This window comes from Triturus cristatus, chromosome 5_2 (genome assembly GCF_964204655.1).
Source record: "Triturus cristatus chromosome 5_2, aTriCri1.1, whole genome shotgun sequence".
In the NCBI taxonomy this organism is placed as follows: Eukaryota; Metazoa; Chordata; class Amphibia; order Caudata; family Salamandridae; genus Triturus; species Triturus cristatus.
In genome coordinates, this window is record NC_140588.1 from 863,401,920 (window position 1) to 863,427,237 (window position 25,318).

A 25,318-nucleotide genomic window follows, 5' to 3' on the forward strand; every position below is an offset into this window, starting at 1 on the left:
CCAGCTTTCTAGCCACTGCGTGAAGAAACGCTCCATATCCCCTTTCTCGCACCTCTCTGGGAATCCAACAAATCGCAGGTTGTTCCTCCAGGCCCACCCCTCCGCATCCTCAACCCAGAGCGCCAGGCCCTTCTGGATGGTTTCCATACTTGCCACCTTCTGCTTGAGGACCGACACATCATCTTCCACCCCTGAGATGCAGGTCTCAGCCTCCGTGATGCGGGACACTGCATTCCGTAGATCCTGGCGTAGTAACGTAACATCCGCGCCCACTGCACCAATTTTGGCATCCAGCATGTCCTTGGATTGGGTGATTACCGCCATCAGAGCCGCATTGTCCGGTATGACCTCCTGGGGACTCCCCGTAGTACCGCCTGTCGCTCCCTGGCCAGTGAACTTGTCGATAGGCCCACGTCTTGTGGATCCACCGCCGCCCTTATCCCTTGTCATGATGGCGTTCAACGGACCCCCGGCAGATGCAGGCCAGGTTGGACGAAGCGCTGGCACAAGGATCCCCTCAGCGCAGGCATGCCACCAGTCGATCCGTCACCCGGTCCGATCCCAAAGGAAGGCACCCCCGTATCCGGGGCCTGCAATACACCCGTGAGGGGCCTCGACCAGCGAGTGGTCCCCCCGCCAACCGTACAGACGTGGGCCAGCCGAATGCCAAATCCCAACTCCAGTTGATGCGTGAGGGGGTGGGGTGGGGGAAATGCTCCCTGTGCTCCGGTGCTATAGAGCACCCAAGCCGCGTGACTCAACCGGCGACACCGTTCCCCAGGCCCCTCGCGGCCCGCTCGACTGCTGTTTCCCTGCCTCTGCTGTCGGGGCGAGGAGCAGCCACCAGCTCAGACACACCAGTGACCCCCCCCACCCCGGCCCTCACCGTGATCTTCAGAGGCTCCTGGGTACTTCATCCGGCTGCAGCGCTGCCACTCCAGGCCCCCGCCTCCTGCAGGTCTGCCATGGGGCTCCCGTCCATACCACGAGGCAGGCTGGGCCTAACTCTGCCAGTAGCGGTGAAGTCCCCCGAAGGTAGGCCCGCACAGCCCCACTCACCACTTCCAATATACGGGGGGGAAGGAGGTCCACCGAGGCACCAGCAAAGGCTTGCAGGGAGAGCACGGGAGCCTGTGTAGCCCCCCACCATGGCCCGATCTAGCTGCCAATCCCCAGGCAGGAGCTCAGGCCCGGGGACGGGGGGGGAGGTATTGCCACAGTTCCCGGCCCCTGATGCCCCCATCCAGACCATTGCAGCCAAATTCACGGGGCGGCACTCCCGAGCCCGGGGCCCCAAACACGGGCCTCCTACTCAACTGTCGTGCCCTAGTCCGCTGCCTCCCGACCCTGCGGGCCGGTGCGCCCCCCTCTCCTGACTCCTCACCAGTGTCTTAACCGGGTCTCCGGGGCTGATCCGCCCTCCGAATGCTGCTTCCATTGCTGGGCACACAGGATAGTGCACTGCGCTCACCAGCGCCGGCGGACAGCCACTCCGTGCACCCTACACCCAGGGCCCGCCAAACTCCATGCCCCAGCTCCGCCGTCCGTCGCAAGGCCACGCCTCACGACCACGCCGGCTCTGGTCCCCCACAGCTCCAAACACTGCAACTGCCCACCGGACCACCACCTCAGGTCAGTAGTGCCGAAATGCCCCCTCTAGGACTGTTTTAAAGTCCGAGGGAGCCAGGATAACTGCAGGATGTCTGTAGGGCTGGACGGAGCTATCTAGCACATGTCCGTCATGATGGCCATCCAAGCCACACACCCCCAACCACAATACATATTTAATAGAATACAAAACGCAACCATTCCTATTTCTGATCAAATGAATTGCGTCGACAAGACCGCATGTGATTCTTGTGGGAAATATGTCCGTTAAGCATTTCAATTTTGAAGTAAACATCCTCTAATATGTTTTTTAATTAATTACCTAATCACCCAGATTCCCTGTCTTATTCGATGGCGTTTTCTTTTAAGTGGCATACCATAGCAAACTTTATATACAAATCAACATTTTCAACCAAAGTATAAAGAATATTTTAAACATCCATTCTCACTACTAAAAAAAGTGTTTCTGACAAACACAAATGGGAATGACAGTCCTCTCTTTTTAGGTGCTATCAGAGAGAAAATATTTTCCAATATATTTTCTTCACCTGCTTCAAAAACATCTTATAACCTTCCTCTGTGAAAATCACCAGTTACTTGGGGGGCGCATCTGCCATTTATCTTGCAAAACATCAGTGAAAGGTGAAAACTCTAAATTACTTACCAATGCTTTTGGCGATAAATCATGAAAAAGGGAAGGCGTTTACTTTTTAAGAATATTTGATTCCATATTCAACCTGATTCAAAAATTGCATTTTTTATCTTCCGAATTGGCAAACTTATCGGGATGGGCCATGAATATATTTGAGTTTCTCTCCCCATCTGTAGAATTTCTTACAAGCCACAGGACTCGTCACTTGTAGATGGCAATGGATGCACTTCTGAAGAGCCCTAAAGGCATTTTATTAGAAATAATCAGAATATCTTCTTCAATCCCTTATTCTTCTGCCAACAAGGAATTAAACTGTTTCACAAAACTGATTTTGTTAATGTTCCTGTTGCCCTTACAGTGTGTTCATTTGTTTCCCTATGTTTTAGCATTTATGCATGTTCCATCTTTTATTAGGTACCTAGTATTAATCACTTCATCTGTGCGTTCTCTTCAGTTACTTGTTGATGCTATTAGCAAACTGTTCTAGTATCACTGCTAGCAGGGGCAACACCACAGTTAAAGATCACTGACAATTCTTTTTTGTACTGTCTTGGAAAGTATTACATCTTTCTAGACAAATTTGGAAATGTAAGTACCTGTTGGGGCTCATTACGCTGGCGGAACGATCATCATGGGAGTTACCGCCCGCCATATTATAATGGCGGTGGGTATCGCGGTGGGCAGAAAGTCTGCCCGCCACCTTTTCTGCTGGTGGCAATCATCACGATTGCCTGCCGGGCGCAGCAGGGGCACTAATATGGTGGCGGTGCCTAGCAGGCACCGTTCGCCATATTAGGATGTGGGGACTGAACAGCCTTTCCATGGTGGGGATGCCGCCTTGGCAAGGCTGGTGGTGATTGGCTTTAAGGGCCCGTTGTGGGCCCCCTCTGGGAAGGGCGCTGGGGAGGTGCACTGGGGGGGTACCCATGGTACTCCCCTCCATTTCCATGCACAAGGTGGCAGGCACCGTTGTACATGGAAATGCACAACATGCCATTTGACAGTGCGGCGGGTGCTGCAGCCACCAGCACCCGCCACAGTGTTAAATTGCCAGATTGGACTGCCGCGATGGCGGTCGCATCATTATCAGGGGTGCGGGACCGCCACATGGCAGGGGGGCCTTCCCGTTACCCTTAGGATGGCGGGCGGACTGAATTCCGCCCGCCATCCTAATGAGCCCCTAAGTTAGGGGCGTACAGTCCTGAGGGATGTGTATTTTACATCTCTCTTTTTTAATGGGGCCAGTACCATTCAGTTTTAGCTGCCGTTAGTGCAGCAGGTGCAGAGACCCAGGGGAGCAAGAGTGAGAAGTGCCCACTGCACACCAATAAAGGATATTTTTGAATTATGGACTGTCGGCATGAGGTCCTATTTTCCTTATATTTATAAGTGAAATGACAGAGCTGATGCATCAAACAAAGATGCAATTGGATCGTTGGTTGGTGGTGGAATTTGAATGTGGTGGCATGTAGGACCAATTAAGTTTTGTTGAGCAGCTAGTCGAAGCGAGCGAGGAATACATTTGTACAGTACACATCATGAGCTCATGCATTTTAAGGCTCCTTCAAATATATGAGCCCAGGACGCGAGCTGTACAAAAAGACATCTTTAGTATAGCGTTCATCCTGAGCTCATCTATTCAAGGTGCTCTCATTTGCGTGAATGACTAAAGTTGACTATTCATGTCTCGTGATTCAAGAGAAATGAATAGCCAACATCAGTCAATAGCTGTACAGCTCACATCCTGAGCTCAATTATTTCAAGCCGCCTTGATAAACATGAGCTCAGCATGTCTGCTGTTAAAAAAGGAATCTTTTTTGTACAGCATGTATTCTGAGCTCATGGGCACAAGTTTAAGGCCTAATTTACAACTTTTTGGCACAAGGCAGCACCGCATGGATTCTTGCAGCTTTGCCCTGCATCAAAATGAAAGGGCAGCAATTCTGCCTGCACCGGAGCACAAATTGGTGCCTAGTGCCAATGCAGGCACCCGGTGCAAGGAAGTCTGCATTGTTGGCACAATTGTGTTTGCAACGAAAGGCGCCCTTCTACACAAAAACAATCAATGGAGGTGTTCTCCTTCTATGTGTGCTGCAGTATACAGCACTTATAGAAAGAAGGGAAAAAAAGGAGACATAACATTATTTCTCCTCGTTACTCTTCCCTTGGGGAGGTGCACAGTTTTGACTTATTCCCAGGTTTACAGATCCTTGTAAATCAGGGAATGTGGCAAAACACATGGGTGTTGCGTGGGAAAACCCACTGCAAAGCCTCCTTCACGTAGAGTAAGGCAATGCTGCATTTTACGCTGCCTTGCCCTAATCCATATCTATGAGGCCATGCAAAGCCATGTAAGGTGGCTTTGCATCACCTCATAGATGTGATTGAGAGGCCTGTGCCACAGCAGGGTCATAAAAAGTGATCCTCCAGCAGTGATGGCTTCAAGAGTGACTTTTTCTCTAGTTCTCCCAAGTGTTTCACAATCCAACATTTCAGATCATGACATACAATAGGCTCTTCTCCACCCTGACCAACTTGCATGACATTTTAGAATGTAGCCTCATAGATGTGTCAGACCCTATGGACTAAAATGGTTCTGATACAGCCCTGCTGGTCTTTAAAAGGCACATGTCATACACCAGTTCCCAAAGGGCAACATTACTTTACTTGGTCTCTGACAGCTGCTGTGTGAGGCTGCCACACCTCCTTTACTGACCCATTGTCCCCTGAAACACCCAATCAGGGCAAGGCATAAGGCCCAAGCCTTGCGCTCCTGGCAGAGACCACCCACTTTCTCATTCCCTAACCGATCTGGGCTCAGATGCATGACTTCATTTTCACTGTATTCAAATGAGCAATGCACGGGGCTGTTGTTTTTTTTAACTGTTTATTCCATATCTGATTGCTACCATATGCCATAAGCGGCCATAGGATGCTTATACTGGACAAGAGATCCATTACCATGAGATGGAAATCGACCAAACCCCCTGCAATATACACATGGCACAGCAAAGTGTTACGTTGGGGTGGGGCTGAAAGTGCCTCCACATGCCAAGAGGAGGCCCGTGGGCTATGGAAAAATCAGATATCCATGGAATGGGATGTAATGTTAGAAGCCTGTAAAAAGCACTAACCCTGAAAATATACCTGATACACCGAACACACAGTAGATTGTGACACAGTGGTGATACACACAAATTTAGCACCGTGGACAGAGATAGGGAAGAAGCCCAAGACTGTTTACAGAAATATACAACCAGTAATAGGATGTAACGAATATTCTGATGTGGATAAGAATGCCAGAGCCTAGCAGGAGGAGAGTGGGGGGGGGGGCGAATAGTTGTTACTAGTTAAAGTTTATCTATTATTGGTATCTGTGTAATTATGTCACAGCCTAATATCATATATAAGACGAATATCTATGGCAATGATAAGCAGCTGGACACAACAATGTTTATGGCTATGTTACATGCAGTGCTAAATGGATTGGAAACAATGTACATATAAGTAATTATGTTTGAATATAACAGATATAAATGGAAAATCAATAAAGTATGCTTTAAAAAAAAGGATGCTTATATTGGAGGACACTATCCCTCTTCCTTGCAACTTTATGGAATACTTACATAAGCCCCACCTCTTTCGATGATATGGTATGAGCCCTTTGGATGATATACTGACCTCCAGCTGTAATAAGTGCCTATTAAATTGCTCATCATTTGAATGTAAAATACTGTTGCAGTGGAAGCTCTTTTTGGGCTTCTAGCACCTGACCCTTGCAGTTTTTATAGTAAACTTAGTAATTTCACTCAGATTCTATACTTTACCGACAGAGGCTTGGTTCTCAGATGGACCTTTCTTCATCATTGTAAGGAGTGAGAAATCACGGTGCAAAACTGTTAGCCACCCAATGAGGACCAATAATTGGTAGCCAACTCACAAATTAGAGATCAGGTTTAATGGGAGAGGACTTGGCCTTAACTGCTAGGGTGGTCGACAGCGAATCTGGGGAACTGGGTTCGAGTCTCGGCAATGACGCTGAACATCCTGTGATTCTGCGCAAATCACTTAATCTCCCTGTGCCTAACAAAAATGAATGTGTACTCATGTAATGCAACTGTTGCTATGGAAAGCGCTTGGATACCCGATTCGGGTCAAGGTTGCGCTATATGCAACTCTGTAAAAAAAAGAAAAAAGTACACTACTCTCAGTTTACAACACTCTCTATCATGCATTAAAAACCAGATAGGTGTAAGCACAGTTTCCATTGAAAGAATATTAAGCCACAATAAAAAAAACTCAATTTAAATACTTTGGTTATTGCAGTAAAGATTCAAAATCAATGCGTATAAGTAACATTTCAAGAAGCTCTGTCATGAGACTAACAGCTCATAGTGTAAAACCCACACATGCAGTAGACTAACAGCTAATAGAATAAAACCATACATTTAGTCAAAGTAAATATATATTTCTGAATAAAAGAATCCATAAGAGTATGGTTTAGAGTTAGAAATTCCTACCACCAACAAAGGCAGGAGGATGGTTCGCAAGAGTTCTACAAGCATGGGCAAAGGGTTCAAGTTAGAGTCCACCTAGGGAAAAGGTCCAAGGCCATGGACAAGGGAAATGGAGCATTAATCAGGAATGTTCAGGTCTGGTCTCTCACCAGACAGCTCCAGATCATCCAGCAGACAAGTTCCTCAGCAAGGGAAAAAGGCAAGGAGCATGTAAAGAGAGTCCGACAGGCAGTTTTGAGGCAAGGAAGTGAAGGGGCCAAAAATGCAAAACAGGTCAGCTGAGAACAAAAGTGGACCCCTCCTCTTAGGAAATTTACTTTTTATACTGCAAATTGTCCATTTGCGACATCAGTTGTCACCATATGATGGTCTGACTGTCATTTGATTGTTCTTCCATTCAGGAGACACAAAATTGATACTTCAACATATTTTCCAATGCTGCTCATGAGAAACGACTGTCCATTACGTCTTAACAGCTTAGTTGACAAAGAGCTTATTTACTTTGTTTCTCGTTATATTGTAGTCAAAAGGTTGAGTTCCCACTAACTTACACACAAGAAGTTCTGAAAAGTGTCTTGTTGTTTGAAGAATGTTGCATAAACTGAACAGATGAAGCAACATTTGAGGAAACAGCAAAAGTTAATTACACCAGGTTATGAAATAAGGTAACCTAAGGAAAAAGGCATTTCTTATTTAGAAATATAAAGTCATAATTAAGATCAAGCATAACATACATGTAGGTTGTCAGCAATTATGTAACAGAAATTTTCAAAGTTAACTATGGCCTACTACCAAAATTTCAAAAATAATTTATTTGCAAACTATTCCTAAAACTCATTAAAATAAAATGGTTTATAAAGATGTAAGATCTTAAAAATGCTAAGCACTTATACTGAAAGTTTCAGTCCTATAGCATATTGCATACATAAATTGCACCACTGTCTATATTACTAAGGTGCTTTACAATGAAGTCAATAGAAATGCTAAGTTTTGTCTATGAAGTTTCATAACAACTTTTTTCAGTTTCACTTTGGTTTTCCTAGACCTGTCAAAATCAGTGTGCATGTTGTGGAAAGAATAATCAGCTTTTACGCTGTAATAATGCTCAATAATATTTTATTTTTAATTAGCAACTCCCTCTTGCTAACCAATGGCCAGTTCTATACTGCTAGGGGAAGGTAAACAGTAGTTCATGAGGGATGCTTCTTATGCTGCCTCCCCTTTGTGATTGATACGGCCCAAGCCACACTGGCCTTACAGTTGCATTAACCGAGACTACTCCTAGTTCCAGAACAGCCACTTCTATAGGGTTTGGAGGAGGAAAGCCTTCGTCTATGAGTGATACTTTTTGAGGCTATAACACCTTTGTGACTTATCCTGCCCAAGCCCTTCTGGAATTTCAGATGCAGTTACCAGAGACTCCACCTAGTTCAAGAATGGACAGTTCTATATGGTTAGTTTGGGTAAGGGACGTTTAGGTCCGTGAATGCTCCGGAGGCTTTTGTTCCTTTGTGACTGAAACTGTCCCAACCCTCCAGCCAACATAGGTGCAGAACAGGTGGCTGTCCTCTTCAGCATGGTGTTGGAATTCAGCTGGGCTAGATTATAGGCATGGGGTGACTTTCTACAATCCAACAAGATGCTCCTCTTTCTAAATATAAGCATAGTGCTGATTATACAATAAACGTGACCCATTCGTTCCATGCCTGAGTCATTGTCCTGTTGCCATTGTTGATTGTTGTATTTATCAAATGGACAACAAGAAGCAACAATATTTTGAACAATGTACTAAGCCCTTGTACAGAATGTTCCAAGGCCACATAATATGCATACGAAGAAATGTCATTGTAAGCAAACCATTGCTGAGCACATTATCTCAGGAGGACGCCCAAGCAAACATGTGTTAAAATTAATCATCTAAAGAAATGTCAACTTTAAATGTAAGCATGTAAAATGGAAGAGTTTGTGCCAGGGGCCTATATAACCTCACAACACCTTCTTCTTGTCTGTATGGTGTTTAAACAGCTTCAAGGTAATCCTATAACTTGCTTAAAAGAAAGCTTAATTTGCACTTTAAACATAAAAAGTTTTAAAAGTATCATGCACTTTCACAGAGGAGTGGCCGGTAAAGGTAAGGGTGGTGCGGCGGGGTAGGGGAGATTCGACAGATGACGAGGCAAATGTATTATTTATTTAATTTTCCCTTATCGTCTGTTGAATCTCCTCCACTCCACCCCACCGCTCTTACCTGCACAAGCAGCTCCTGTTTTCACAACAAAAGCATGAAGGAAGCCAACTGCATATAAAAGTAAGTTTGAAAAAATGTGCCATTAATAACTGCATATCAAAAGCAAGTTTGTTTGTATCAAAGAGTCAATCGAAAACAAAAATGGTTGTGGCCTCAAAACTGCACATATGTTTAAATGTTCCCAGAGGCAGACGAAACAATGTTGCTTCCAGCTTCCACTGACGATCTTTCAGTTAGCACCCTACTCATATGTTCTAAAGAATAAACATGTCAATTTCCAACCCAATTAGTTTTCGATGATTGTGCGACAGACAGTAGTGCTTCTGCAAAAGATGAGCCAGGATCTGAAAATCCAGAAGCCGAGGTTTCCAGGTCATAATATTCATTTTGTGACAATGGCAATCACGCAGGACATCGTTGCAGGTGGATTCTTCTTTGGCCCATCAGAAGTTCCATATCCATAGATTGGACCATTGGCATCCCAATACATATATCCAAAGCACACTTGAAAGTGCAGTGCAAACAGCGGAACATAGGCTGTACGCAATGTACCCATGTAGGTTGAAAGAACAAAGAACTGTTCTTGTTCAACCCCTGAGGGAAGGGTGCGCCAAAATACTGCTTCATGAATTCCCGACACTGTAGCACATTTGGCAATGCTATTCCTATTTAGCCACGTCATGGAATATTCAACGAGGAATAGCAAAAATAGAACTAAGTTCCTGACAATCAGAAACAGGAAAAGTGGTGTGCCTCTAAAAATGTCAGCAACCAAGCTGTGTATCAAAGATGCAATCACTTCGAAGACTGTCTGGAAAGTGCTTACAAATCCAAACGTTTTGAAAAAATTTACTACTACCGCAGTGTTTGATGCTTTATAAATGTGGTGCACAAAGTCTCTGAAGTGTTTTTGGAGGTGAATGCATAGTAGCGACTGGATTTCAGAAGAAGACCTTGCAACTTGAAGATCAAACATCTTCCTTGCAGATGTTAAAGAAACGTCCGTCTGAAACAAGAAGGCTTTCAGTCTGCTCAGACTATCAAAATTCACTTTTAAGATAGAAATTGAAAGTCAAATTATCACTTCTCTAACAGTATGGGCAGGTGGAAAAAGCACATTTATACAACAGGTCTTGTTCCTGGAAACGACCAATACATAGGGCACTCCCGGTTTAATCCCACAGCAACCTTGGTCCCTCAACATCAAATACCTTCCTTTCGAAGGTAAGTCTAATGCTGGACAAATTACAGCAGCTACAAAACCCTTCAGATAGATACCAGGGGCTCAATACAGTCACAAAGACTGCAGCACACACCATCCCCCGAGGTGATTGGGTCATAGATTGGCTAGGAGCTTCCAAATTCTGCAGCACATTTGACTTAACGTATGAGTACTGGCAGAGTGCCTTGGCCAAGGGTCCAAAGAGAGGCCTACATTCTCTACCCCAGAAGGACCCTTCCAGTTCTGAGTAATGCCCTTTGGGCTTAAGAATGTCCCTGCCACCTCCTAGATGCTGGTCAACTGGTTCCTGGCTGAATTGGAGAACTTCAGTTCCGTCTATCTCGACAACATTATGGTTTTCGGTTCTAGCTGGGAGGACCATCTGTGCCACCTCAGGGAAGTGTTTCAAGCCCTGCAGAGGGCAGGCCCGACTATCAAGGCCAGTAAGTACCAGAGGACAGAGTTCAGTAGGCTACTTGAGACATTAAGTGGGAGGAGACAAGGTGCAGCCCCTCCATTATACTTACAAGGGGAGCGGGCCATGCGGCCTCCCTCCTGGAACATTTTTGGCCACAGGGATTCCATGCCCCGGGACCCAGCCTTGTTTTAGAAGTAGTAGGAGAGTGTGGCTGAGTGACCCTCATCACTGGCTGGTTTTGGCCCCAGGGACCCCATCCCCCTCCATTCTGGGTGCCCTGGTCACACCCAGGGCACCCACTGACTTTCATTGGGGACAGCGGGGGTGTCTGAAAGCCTCTACAGTCCCTGGCCACTCCCTGCCTTCTGTGGGATCAGGCTTTGCTTTTATGTGCTGGAATGGCAGCTTCCTGTATGTGAAAGCAAATTTGCTCTGGTTCCAGCAAGCGAAAGCATTTTCAATGTTTTTGCTTACTGGAAGCAGAGCATTAGCTGTAGCTTGGTGGGAGCATTAAAGCTCCCGCCAATCCACATCAAAAAGTTATGTTCTGGGGTTGGGCACCATAGGACATAGCAGGAGCTGGCCCTGGGGGTTGGTGGCCCCCAGGGTCATTATTGGCTCCAGGAGGGGGGCTGTGGAGACCCCTCCTTTCTTGTTATAGGGCCTGCCCTGGGGAGGTGGCAGTCCCCAGGGCAGAGAATGGCCCAGGAGGGGGGCTGAATGGCCCTGCTCTCATTTAAAAAAAAGAATTGGGCCCCGGGGAGGTTATTTGAGGCCTCATTGCAAATGTAATAATCATGGGGAGGTGGTGGTATGCGGGGCTGTGGGGAAGCCATATGGGCCTCTCCTGCTTTAATTTGTTCAAAAACCCTGGGGAGGTCACAGTCTCCAGTACATAGGTAGGTCTGTGAGATCCCCCATTAGTAACAATAAGGCCAGGGGAGGTGGCAATCCCCGGGACACGATGTCCATGAGAACCCCCATCTCTTTATAAATATAATGACCTCATGCCCCTGGGACCTGGCGCATCTGGAGGCTTCATAATAGAGAAGCATGGGAGCCCGCATTTCTCTTTTTTATTTTTTGTGAGATCCGTAGCTCAAATGTGACTCCCCCAAATTATGTTTTTAAACTTTTGTTTTGCCATGGCGGGTCCCTCCAGGGTGTTCTCTTTTTTGGATGTTTTCTGGAACTCAGCTCAGGCCCAAGTCCCAAGATGTCTCTCATCACTTCCTGATTTGAAGTGTTGGCAGCCAATCAGACCTCCGAACGAGATTGGGAGGGGTCACGGATCTTTCGTCTCCCTAGATATACAATTTAAAATGTATTTTATCAACTCCGCAACTACTAAACGGATTTACACCAAATCACAAAAAGGCACTTCTCTGGACCAATATCTAACTTTCTGCCAAATGTGGTGTAATTCCATTCAGCAGTTCGGCCTGTAGCCATGTCTAAAGTTCCAATAGAAATGAACAAAGGGAAAATGCATTTTCTGACTCTCCCTTTTTCTCAGTGCTGCTTGACGGATCACCTCAAAACTTTCAAGGTGACAGCTAAAGTGAATTGCAAACTAGTTTTAAAAATTTATTAAATGACACCAAAGTTATTGGCAAATGAGAAAAATACTTTTCCTATGGAAACTAGGTCCTAACGATAACTACTTACTGGCAAACAAGATAAAATTAAAACCAAGATACAGGCAGTGGACTGAGATCCGCCGCACCTATCCCTTGACCCTAAGTGATTCTTAACACAAATATTCAATCCTGCTTATGCAGACAATATCTGCACCTGCTGCCAAGATGCTGCCCTAAGACCAGGGCATTTCAATTTGAACAGAATATAGATGCACCACAAATAATGGGAAAAAAAGAAATTCACGAAAAGATTCTAAAGTATATTCAATTCTTCTCTTTATTTTCTTAGTCATCTAAAAATCATCGAAAGTTTACTGCAGGAACAGAACAACCAACACATTTCGTCTATAACAATGGACTTCTTCAGGGGAGAATATATTCAAAAGTTCACGTCGTCAATTGTGGTTTGAAAAAGGAACATCATTTTTAGTCACAGGCACATAAAGATGCGAGTCAGCGAATCATAAAACCCATAAAAAACAGATGATGCCGGAATTTATTCATCCAAAGGCATCCATGTATAGATGATCAGCCAGATTTCCAGACAGCAAGCACACATTTTATTTTGTTGAGTGTAAGTACAAGGTACTTCAACCCCATTATGGCACTATGATAGATGGTGTAGACCGCAACTGAACAGCCATCTAGTGTTCCCTGAAAATCTAAACACTTTCCCTGATTTTGCTTGTGTTGCAGTGGGTAAAGTAAATTTGACACCTCCAAAGTTGAAGAATTTCCAGAATGTCCTCTTCAAATTTGTTATGTTCGGAGCCTCCCAAGGGATCAGTGCAATCGTCCTTGTAGATCTTTCTGTTCTTGGATTTCAAGTGGAAAAGGGGGTTTAACCTCTTTAAGTCCTTCTTACAGGACACAGATGGCAAGCAAAGTGGATTTAGTCTGCATTGTATAATTTTGCAAGTCTCAGCAGCGTTCTCATGATGTCTGGGTTTTGGTCCAACTTTGATGGGCTCATCAGCCTGTTTGGATACCCTAAGACACTCCTAGTTCTGTTCTGACCAAAGTAAAGGTTCCCATTCCCTGATCTAAATACTTTTGTAGTAGTTGTGGTTTGACTTGCTGAAAACAGGCCCAAAATGCAATGTGTTGAGGCGAATCTGAGATGGTGAAAAGCTTTTGCCACACTAAACTTGACTCAAAGGCTGGCAGTGTGAGTGGGCAATGTACTATGGTAACCCTAATGTCTTCCCCTATGTAACACTAACATCCAGTTTGAGACAGGCACTGTATCCACAACAAACCCAGAGACAGAAGCTGGGTAGGGCAATATCAGGGTCATTCAACAACAAGACAGGGGATATAGAAGAATTGTCCTGGTATTCTATTTGCTCCCTTTTAAGGGTGCAAAATATTTACGTGTGCTTCTGACACACCTGTCGTGCAGGATTTGATACCGTGATGGAGGGGTGCATTCTTCACTCATCATATTCTACTGATCTCGGGGGAGTTATGTCTGCCCATTCAGGTCAGCTTATTGTGTTCTTGTGGAAGGAATTTTACACCTCTTCTAGGGCTGAGAGCAGGCTGGGAGTCTGCAGAGGCTATTGCTAATTAGCCTTCTGACAGTTCATGCAGTTAAAGGGTAACTTTGTAAAGGATACTTTTCTTTAATATTTCTTAAAAATTAGACTTCACCATTAAATTGCATTTTAATAACTACTAAAATTAGTTGTTTAATTATTGTTCTCACTCGTCTCATTTCCATGCTACAGTATTAGTATTTTAATGTATACTCTGGTTTTCTACATAGAAGAGCTTGGACTGCCACAGTAAAGATATCCTTTTATGGCCTTGTCAATGTAGGTACATGGTAACATTCATTTTCTACATGTCCCCCTTTTAAATACCATGAACCCTAACTCGTGGGCAATCAGGCTTATAAAAAGGTAACCTATTAGTATTTAAAAATAAAGTTTTTGCCTGTTTAAAGGATGTACTAAAGGTTTTTACACAGTGAGGCTATAATGGTAGGCCCGAAGCCTTCTACTTTGTCATACTATTGGATAACAATCAAAAGTTGAAAAAGAGCGGGACCCCTTTGCCTTAACAAAGGAATAGGGTACTGTTAACAGGTAAAAAGCAAGTTTTTCCTTTGGTTCCTGCACACTCACCAATATGCACCTCTACTCACTCACACACATTGTCTCCCTTTTACTGGATACAAAAATATTTCAAACAAGGCCCAAACACTAAACCCAAAATACGTCAGGAGTAGAAATTAGTACAATTGGCTTTTTGTTGTTATCCTATATTTCATTTTTTTTTAAAGAACTGATAAAAACAATTAAAAGAGTAACACACTGAATTGTTTTTAAAAGTCCTTTTTTACAAAAAAGAAATATATGATAACAACACAAAATCTTTTTTAATAAACAATTGAAATAATTTCTATTCCTGACGTATTTTGGGTTTACTGTTGGGCCTTGGTTGAAACACTATTAGATGGCACAATGCATGCTACAGTACAGAAGTGAGATTTAGCATTCCATGGGATAGATTAAGTTGCTACACCATATACTGTGGCTTTATAGGAGAGTTAAATATACCACTCAGAGATTAGCCAATTTCTACATGTTTTAAGGTTCAGAGCACATACACAGGGCAAAGGACAACATTGTCTCAGTGTGTGGAGTCTAAATCACAGCAAGAATATTCAGCAAGAAAAGTAGGGGTGAATTTTCCACCAGTTTTGTCACCTTTAGGGCTACTTTCTCTCTTCTCTCTCTCTCTCACTCTCTATGCTTTTTTTCACCCCTGTTTTCAGACTCTCTGTGCTACTTTGCCACCTTTGCGCCTTTTCTTCCTCATTTATAGCCTCTAGTACCACTTTTTCTCTTCGCTCTCTCTCACTTTCTGTGCCCTTTTTCTTCTCCTGTTTTTAGCCTCTCTGGGCTACTGTGTCACCTTTCATACCTATCCTCAGCTTCTTTCTACCACTTTCTGCTGCTTTCATTGATTGTGCTTCTGTCCCCAGGCACATTTCCTGCTTTGTTCCCTTCTCCACTTCTAGTCACCTCTCGCTCTCAAAACTCCTTCTACCTCTCATGCTTTTCCCACCTCCCATGCTTTCCCCCCCCCCCCCACTCCTTACCTGTTCTACTGATGTGCCTCTCTTCTTGCCCTGATAGCCCTGCCCATTGCCCCCTCTGCTCCCCCTCCCAGGGTCTACCTGATGATGTCAATGGCACAACCCCATTGAGTAGGTGCTTAGGCCCAGCCTCAGACTGACCTAGTTTGGTTCTCCGACCAGTCAAGGCACTTTCGTACCCATCATATTGCCTGAGGCTTCCATGCCTCTCTGCTGCTACTCTCTCTCCTCTTCTTTCATCTTTCTCTCTGTCCTCTTCTTGTCTCTCCTCACCCACTGTAATGCCTTTTTCTTCCATTTTCTATCTGTGTTGCCACCTTTTGTGCCACTTTCTCTCGTCTCTTTTTCTAACTGTCTGTGCATTTTTTCTCCTCTGTTTTCAGCCTCTCTGGGCTACTTCGACACCTTTCATGCCTTTTTGCCTCTATTTTTAGCCTCTTGGGCCATTTTCTCTCTTTGCTCACATGCACCCTCTGTGCCTTATTTCTCCCCCATTTTCAGACTCGCTGGGCTACTTTGCCAACTGCTTTGCTTTTTCTCAGCCTCTTTCTGCAACTTTCCTTTATTGCAGAAACCCCATTTCTAACAGCCGCCATGACCATTTCCTGCTTCGTGCCCTTGTCCACTTATGTTCACCCCATGCTCCCATGCCTCATCCCTTCTCCCCTGCTACTTTCTTCCTCTCCTACTGCATCTCTCCTCCCGCTCTGATTGCCTGCCCACCGCCCCTTCGTGCTCCTCCCTACTCACAGGACCTACTTAATGGCAGTTATGGCCTGACCACACAGTGGACTCACCACTGGCATGCAAACCACACCACAACAACTCGCACACATGTTTCTCACCCGTTCACTTAGCAAACGAACCACCAAATCTGGGAACTCCTCAGTATAAGTGCGCTGAACCATCTCTTCCTCAAGGCAACCTGGCTCAACCCCCATCAACACCAGACGTCACAGTGGCTATCAAAACGGGCTATGAAATCACACGATTGAACCACCCTCAAAAGCCACGAGGAGGACTCGCAGTCGTCCACAAGTACCTCATCAAATGCACCACATCCATCAAAAGCAACACCTCCTTCAGGGAACAAATGTGCTTCAAAATACTCCTTGAAAGCCTTGACAACATCAGTCTCATCCAGCTTGTCACAAACCCTACAAACATCATAGAACATACCGTGGAACTGCTCCACTAGCATAGGCTCACCTACATCTCTACTTTACCACTCACATGAACCGACCACTCCATCCTAAACTTTGAAATACCCAACCCAGACGTCAATGCACGCACAAGCATCAAGCTACCCAGCTGGAACTGGAACAAGGTAACAGAGGGAGACTGGTCCAATGCCCTCAAAACAGACCAACTCCACACCACCAGCAACCAGGACATGGAAATCACCAATATCAATAAATGGATCAAGGACTGTGCAGAATCCCTTGCACCCATCAAAAGCAACAAAGAGGAATCACCAACAAGCCAGCTGGTATACTGAAGACATCTGAGAATCTGAAAGCTATTGCATGCAGCTATAAAGAAAAATGGAGAACAAGGAACAATGCCAACACCTGAACAATCTACAAGGTCACACTCAGATGCTACCACCAACTCTTGAGAGACACCAAAAGAAGGGCACTAACATAACAAAGAGAGGCAAGCTCCAAAAGCTCCAATGAGATCTTCACAATTGTGAAAGAATTCTCCACCCGAAGCAACAGACAACACAATCTCACCTTCACAGGAACACTTGGACAATTTTTCAAACTTCTTCCACAGTAAAATAGAAAAGATCTACACCAACTTTTGAACAGCAATCATGCCCCAAAGATCTCATCACCAACCTGACCACCAAAAACTGAGTTGAACACCTAACTAAATGAAAAACTCGCACTAAAGAAGATACTGAGGCAATTGTGAAAACAGTACACTCCAGGGCACCTATGGACCCATGCCCCCCCACATCTACAACATGAGAGGATCAGCACTCTCATCCACATTATCAGCAACACCTCCATCAAATCTGTCACTTTCCCAGAAAGCCGGAAACATGTAGCATCCAAGTCCCTCCTCAAAAGACCATCATCTGACCCTAGCGGGCTGAGCAAATTCCATCCATTCTCTCTGCATCCTTACCCAGCCAAAGTGATGGAGAACGTCATCAACAGATAACTTACTAGCCACCTCAAACACCACAGACTACTGGACCACACCCATTCCAAATTCTGAAGCAATCACAGCACAGAAACTGCACTTACTACGCTCACAGATTGCATCTGTGCTATAACAGACTGGGGAGAAACTGCAGCCCTAAACCTACTCGACCTCTTTGCAGCCATCAAAAAAGTCATCCACCACAACCTTGTTAAAAGACTGCCCAACATAGCCATCCAAGAATAGCCTCAACTGTATAGGATCCTTCCTCACAGGAAGAAAACAGCGAGTCAGATTACCATCAAACACATCAGAATTCAAGGAGCTGATATGCGGAGTTCATCAGGGTTCAACACTCAGCCCAACTCTATTGAACATCTACTTGATCCAGCTTGCTAACGTCATCAGAGCCAAAAGCATCTACATCATAACCTATGTCTATGACACCCAACGTATACTCTCTCTGACACTCGAGTCCACCAGAACCTACTTCTCCAACTACATGATCAACTTAGTAGACTGAATGTGATCTAAATGTCTGATCTTTGGGAACACAAGCTCTCCAATGGACTTTAACTGGTGGCCTTCTGTGCTTGGACCAACAACCACTCCAACTGGCCATGCCAGAAACCTAGGAATCATCCTGGATGACAAGCTCAACATGACAGCGTAGGTCACTATGGTCAGATCCTCCTACTTCTGCATTCTTGCATGCTCCTCAAGATATTCAAATGGCTACCCACGAACACCAGTTACACTGTCACACAAGCCCTCATCACTAGCAGATTTGAGTATGACAGCGCAATCTATACAAGGATCTCCAACCACCTCCTACAGTACCTCCAGACCATCCAGAACACTGCAGCAATACTCATCCTTGACCTCCTAAGATGCACCCACATCTCACCACACCTAAGAGAGCTCCTCTTGCTCCCCATCAGTAAACAAAGCCAATTAAAACTGCTCATATATGCATTCAAAGCACTGCAGAACATCAGACCCACATACCTAAACAACCAAAAATGCACCTCCACCAACCCACCAGACCCCTATATTCAGGACACACTCACACACACTATATCCACAAGAGCAGAACAGGAGGTCAAGCCTTCTCCTATATCACACCCAATACTTATAGCAACCTCCCCCAGCACATCTCCTCACGTCTTGAAATCTGAAAGAAGCTGAAGACCTGACACCTTGACTAATTTATGTGGGGCCTACACACCGAACACCGTTTTCCCACATCTACACACCTGGAGACCCTCATAGGTGATTAGCTGTGCCACAAAAATCTACATAACATACCATAACATAACATAGCATATCATAACATATAACATAACCATTTGGAGAGAGCTGTTTATGAGGTTTATATCCACCTCTTTCCAGGAACTGGTGGTGTTCATTCATCAATGAGGAAGAAGCTCAAGCTAGACATACTATATGCTGTGCTTAATTCTAGGATCCTTCTGTTCCCTTCATGCTCTGCACACCAAGTGACACAAGGAAAACCCTTGTGAATCACCATGACTGCAAAACTGCTGGAACAACCTGGGCAACAAAGATGTCCAGCTGTAGTCTGAGTACAACATCTGCAAAACCACTGATGGAAAGTTGTTTTCATGGGTGTTCTCCATCTGAATTCAAGTGACCATTTCTAGGTTCTTGGTACTTCCTTCTCTTTAGATCTGGGTACAGATGTAAGAAGGGACTGGGTAGTCACCATAAAGTAGAGGCAATAAAAAATGATCTGCTACAGAAGGGATTCTGGTACCTGGCCCCCACTTTATAATCCTCAAATAACACTTAAGTCATGGTAAATAACACGATTCCACTTAAATTGGTGCTTTGTGATTTTCCTGGCATTTTGTGATTGAAAACTATTACATTTTGTATACCTTTATCTACCTTAATTTGATTTTGACTATTTTAGTGTATTTTTTTAATAAAATGGTTTCCCTTTTTAGGTCGAGCCTGGGCAGCACATGCACTGCTCTGTGATGCATGCTGTATTAAGGTACGGACTTGAAGCTCCGTCCACTCTCCGCCCATATTTTTTATTGGCTTGTGTCATTGTCCACTGTAAACTGTGGCTTTTCATTGGTCAATAGGCTTAACAGTCCCTCCTTAGTACCGCTTTGTCTCATTTTTGTACCCTCCCATGAGGATACCCCTTGCTGCATGTGTTGTTACTTGGTAGGCTTTAATTACAACCTCCAAGCACTATTTTCTCAAATAGCATATGCAACAGCAGGCAGGACACGCTCTCTCCTAATGCTTTAAAAAACAAAATCTTTACAGCATGAGCACCAAACGCATTGGCAATGCAATAGGTCTCGCATTTGCGAGAGTTTAAGCTATTGGCATTGTAAATGAAAATTATTTTTATTTAAAAGTTTTAAAAACAACACATAAATAAAAGGCATTGTCATTTACAATGCAATAGCTCAAACTCTCGTAAAAGCCTGTTTCCTGAGTGAAACTATAATTAACATCTTGCATGAGATATGTATATGTATATATATCCTTTCACGAAAAATCTCCTTCAGGATTGCCCTACCCGTGGAAGGTGGCGCACACACCAGCGGAGCATGCTGGCAAATTAATCCACTCGTGATACACCAAAATAAGTGCGCTCTCAGGATCAAAGAAACACCATCCAAAGTAAAGATGCAACCAAGTTTATTCCACTACGCGTTTCGACTGCGTCCACAGTCTTTCTCATGTGTACTAAGTGCACAAAATAAATAAAGTCTTATAACAACAAAATGGGAGTGTGTTGAAACAAACAAAGGATAAAGTGGCAACTTGAAATTGCAGCCATATTGGAATGGTAAAGATTCAACAATATTATGTAGCATCAAGTTCATACATGCGCTCTTGCAAAGGAATATTCCATCATAAGTATGACGTTCAATGCGTAAATACAAGGCAAGAAAACAAAATTTGATCAGGAGCCGATCAAAGTGGTATCAATGCATAACGATGTGTACCATCATGTTGGCTTACCACTAATAGTCGCGGTATGCTGTGTCATGCGAAATCTGGCGCTCCGCAGTGTTGCTGCTGAGAATAAGACGCCTGACTGCTGTGTTGGCAAGTGCTCTTGAGTTGTATACTAAACGGACACGGATCGCTTGCTCATATGTGTCATATGCTATCGACCATTCTGCAGTGTTGCGGCTATGCATGAGATGCCTCATGTTGCCCGGGAAGTCACCTGTAAATGACCCCTAGTAGTGCTGTATTCGCAAGTGCTCTAAAATGGTAAACTCTGGCAGACATGAATCGCATGGTGCTTAGTGTCACTTGGTCTAAGTGCTGTCCCAAAATGCTGTCAAAGGTGTCCAAAAGTGAAATATATGTGTAAATTCAAAGAAAGGGTTAGGTGACATGTGCAGGTGAGAAGGTCACTTCCTTCTCTGCTGCAAATGAAACAAAATAAAAGAAATTAGTTTAAAACATGGTGCAAATGTGCCAATGTACTTATGTCTACAAACAGTTTCAGATGCACAAAATCTAGGAGGAAGGGCGATGAAAAACAGTAATGCAATAAGTCAGCTGAGGAAAGAAAAAAAGGGGTTAAAAGGAACCTCAAAGTGGCGTACAGCTGAGTTTTCAAGACAAAAGTATACAAGAGACAGAGAACAGCAAAAGAATAGAATACATGAGACAGCGAACAATAAATCATTGCTAGCAGTGATGACAGAACTTCTGACTATTCTTTTTTGAGGTGAATGGCGAGTTCCTCGTACTGATTGAGTTCCCCCGGTACCTTAGTCTGGAATTCCACAATGTATCTGGACTCCCTTTCTCTGAGCCTCAGAACTCTGTCTCCACCTCTAGGACCCACCCTTATTTGTTCAAGTATGAAGTACTTCAAAAGAGTGGAGTCTGAAAAATATTTTTCTTGATAATGACGCGCCACTGGATATTTAGGATCTTTGTTGGTGATGGCATGTTTGTGTTCTAGATTTTTTTTTTGGCCGCTAGGGTGGTGCTTCCTATATAGTGTAGTTTGCAAGGGCACTCAATGACATATATCACGAAAGTGGTACTGCATGTCAGGACTTGCGTTGTAACCTTCTTGCTGGTTCTGTTGACAAATTTGTTTCGGAAACTGCTAGTTGAACAGGTCTTACAGTGACCGCAAGGAAAGAACCCTTTGAGATCCTGTACTCCTACATCCTGTTGTAGGGTGATGTCGCTGTGTACCAGCATATCTCTTATGTTCCTGCCCCGTCTGTAGGTGATGTTGGGTCTATTGGATATTGTATTACCAATGCTGTTGTCACATCTGAGAACATCCCAGTTGCGAGCTAAGAGGCGTCTTATGTTGTCAGAGTCTGAATTGTAAGTCAAAATGACCCTTGCACTGTTATCCAATGGCTCATCCCCAATGTCTGCCTCGTCTGAAAGTATCATGGTTCTGCTGAGACCTTCTGCTCTGTCAATGGCTTTCTTGAGTACCCATATCGGATATCCACTGGCTTTGAATCTTTCAATCATGTTACTGCTCTCAGTTCTGTATGCTTCATCACTGCTACAGTTTCTCCTTGCCCTCAGCAGTTCGCCATCCGGAATACTCCATTTGAGTGATTGCGGGTGACTACTGAGGGCATGAAGGACACTCTTGCTTGCTTTGCTTTTGCGAAATACGGAGGTGTGGATTCTGTTATTTCTAATCTCCAAACACACAACCAAATACTCAACCCTATTATCACTGATATTGCCACTGAGTCGTATGTTGCGGTCATTCCTGTTAAGTTCTTCTACAAACTTGTTGGCTTCGGTTTCTGTACCCTTCCATATGATGAACAGGTCATCAATATACCTGAGCCACAGTTCAACTCTGCTCAAATCTAGTATAGATAGATAGATAGATAGATAGATAGATAGATAGATAGATAGATAGATAGATAGATAGATAGATAGATAGATAGATAGATAGATAGATAGATAGATAGATAGATAGATAGATAGATAGATAGATAGATAGATAGATAGATAGATAGATAGATAGATAGATAGATAGATAGATAGATAGATAGATAGATAGATAGATTCACTGAAAAAACACAGGTTTCAGGGACAATATAGTTAGGAATTAGCATTTAAAAAACCTTGGATATTCACTATAAAAAACACAGGTTTCAGGCACTTGATAGTTAGGGCTGGGTGGGGAACTCCGCTCCGTTCGTGGAGTTTTCTGTGCCCTGCAGGGCTCACGGAGTACAGAAAACTCAGCTTCACGAAGTGCAACAGAGTTTTTATCCCTGCTCGCACTTGCGAGCCGAGTTCCGTAGAGCAAAACTCGATTAACTACGCCCAGGCTTAGTTATAGTGAGGCTAACATTCCACTCATACAAAACCAGAGAAATTCAGCTGTTATAGTTAGCTGAGTTAACTATAACTCGTGCCCCGCAATGCACTGCGGATGACGTCACTCATGACATGGCCAGTGACATCACTGATGACATCATCCAGTGACTGAGTGTTTCTAAAAAGTTTAAGAATGATATATATCCATATATATATATATATTACCTACTGGCGGTCGCCAGTAGGTAGTTATAGTTAGGACCACGTTTCCATAGGAAATCCGCAACATTCTATTTTGAATAACTTTGGCGCCGGTCGACGAATCCTCGCGAATTTTTCAAAATAGGTGGGGCGCTACGCTCCGCTCCTTCCCTGAAAGTCTCGGGGGGATTCGTCAAGCGAGGGCTGAGATAAAAGGGGGGTCCCAAAACGCGTTTTTCCCATGCATTTTTCCATAGGACCTTTAGACAGGGCTACAGCCCGAACGGCTGAACAGAATTACTAGAAATTTGGCAGAGAGGTAGTCCTCAGGTCAAGGAAGTGCCTTTTGTAGGTTTGGTGTAAATCTGTTCAGTAGATTCTGAGAAAATAGCCTTTAAATCAATATATATATCTGAGCCAGCTTACGGTGCGCTTATGGTACGCTTACCGTACGCGTACGGTGGTGTGCGCGAGCGCGATTCTGATTGGCTCTTAGATCTTAGTAAACATTCGAATCGGTCGAAAGCAGGAAGCGGCGGCCGCCATTTCGTGTGTTTCACTCAGAAAAAAAAGAGTGATATCTTGAAACGGGGGCAAGGAGGAGAGTTACAGACCCCATAACATTTGTACGGGGGTCAAAGAAGGACAGAAAAGTACAAAGAAAACATTTATTGATTTTAAAAAAAATCGCGGGGTACGCGTACGGTAAGCGTACGGTAAAAAAAAAAAAAAAAAAAGAAATGAAAATCAGATTTAAGTGTTTAGATATTAGGGGGTTCTAAAAAGAGCCGTTGTGTTTATGAAGTGATTTTTTAGTGGTACCTACAAGTAAGTACCGATGCAGAGTCTAAGGTTCAAGAGGAAGACTCTGTTCCCTTCATCATTGAAGTGCACACCATCTCCTCTATAAATGTCTTGCATGTCGTAACGCAAGTTGTTGTGGTAAATGGAACCCATACCATAGTCACGGAGGAAAGCAGAAACAGATTTGTTGATGTGTTTTCTTGCTTTGTCAATCTGCGGACAGAAATGATTGGACCAGTTCCATTTTTGCCTTTGGCATATGTTAGAAAACACAAAGGCAGTTTTAGGGAAAAGTGAAAACAGTTGTGCAAAGGTGTCCTTCATAAGCATTTCCAGACCTACCCCAGTCAAAGTGCCTAGGTCATTGCCACCACAGTGCACTATTATGAGGTCAGGGTGTTGGATGTGCATGAAGGATTTCACCAATGGCATCAATTGGTGCCACTTTAACCCTCTCTGACCAATCCATTTAATGTCTACATTTGGCAAAGCAAGGTCTCTCACCATATCTGTTTTCTCTGCATACTTTTCACTCCAGAAGACATAGCTGCATAGCTGTGCCCTACAATCCACACTGTGAACATCTTCAAAGGAGAACTGGATGCACTCAGGAGGTGTCTTTCAGTAGAATGGCAATATGAAAAGAAAGACAGTTTGGAAATGGAGGCATACATATTTTTTTCAAAAAAAAAAGAACTGATTGGCTGTTTCATACCATTCTAGAATAAAAACTAGGCTGTATGAGTAAATTAATAGAAGCATGTTTTGTATTGGTACAGAAAAATGTGTTACCAAAGAACAGTACTATGGATTTGCTGTTAGGTTTGAAAAGTCAAGCACTCTTGCTCTGTGGAATTGAAACATTGTTTGGTGAACTTCTGACCTAACTCCACACAGCAGTGTTCCATGAGCTGTTGCTATGGTAGCAGGCAGAAGTCAAGTTGGGGGAAGGGTACTAGGCAGAAGTCAAGTTGGGGTAAGGGTACTTTTGGAAAAGGGTTGGTTTTCAACCAATAGAAATGTGTGATTACATTTGAAAAAAAGGGGCAAGCACTGAGATTTGAAACTAACATGTATATGTGTGGAAAAAGAGAGGGAAAGTTTGCCATTATCTGGTTCTGCTGAGAGGAGAGAGGTGTAAAGAACAGAGATCCTGGCTCTGATAATCTGCTGTTTGAGTGCCACATTTCTTTCACAACTAACTAATTTTAAAGGTGAGTTTAGAGTTTGAGAGGGGATGTATATGGTAAATTAAGAAATGAATAATAGAAATGCAATTCTTTTTGTTGAAGTTGTGTTTATTATTTTCTGTTTTGGGAGAAATTTAAATGTGAGGAACAAGTAAAATAATATGGACTATGTTTTCACAATAAATTAAGGTGTAGTGGTATAAAAAAAGAATAGTTTAAGGGTTTGAGGTTGG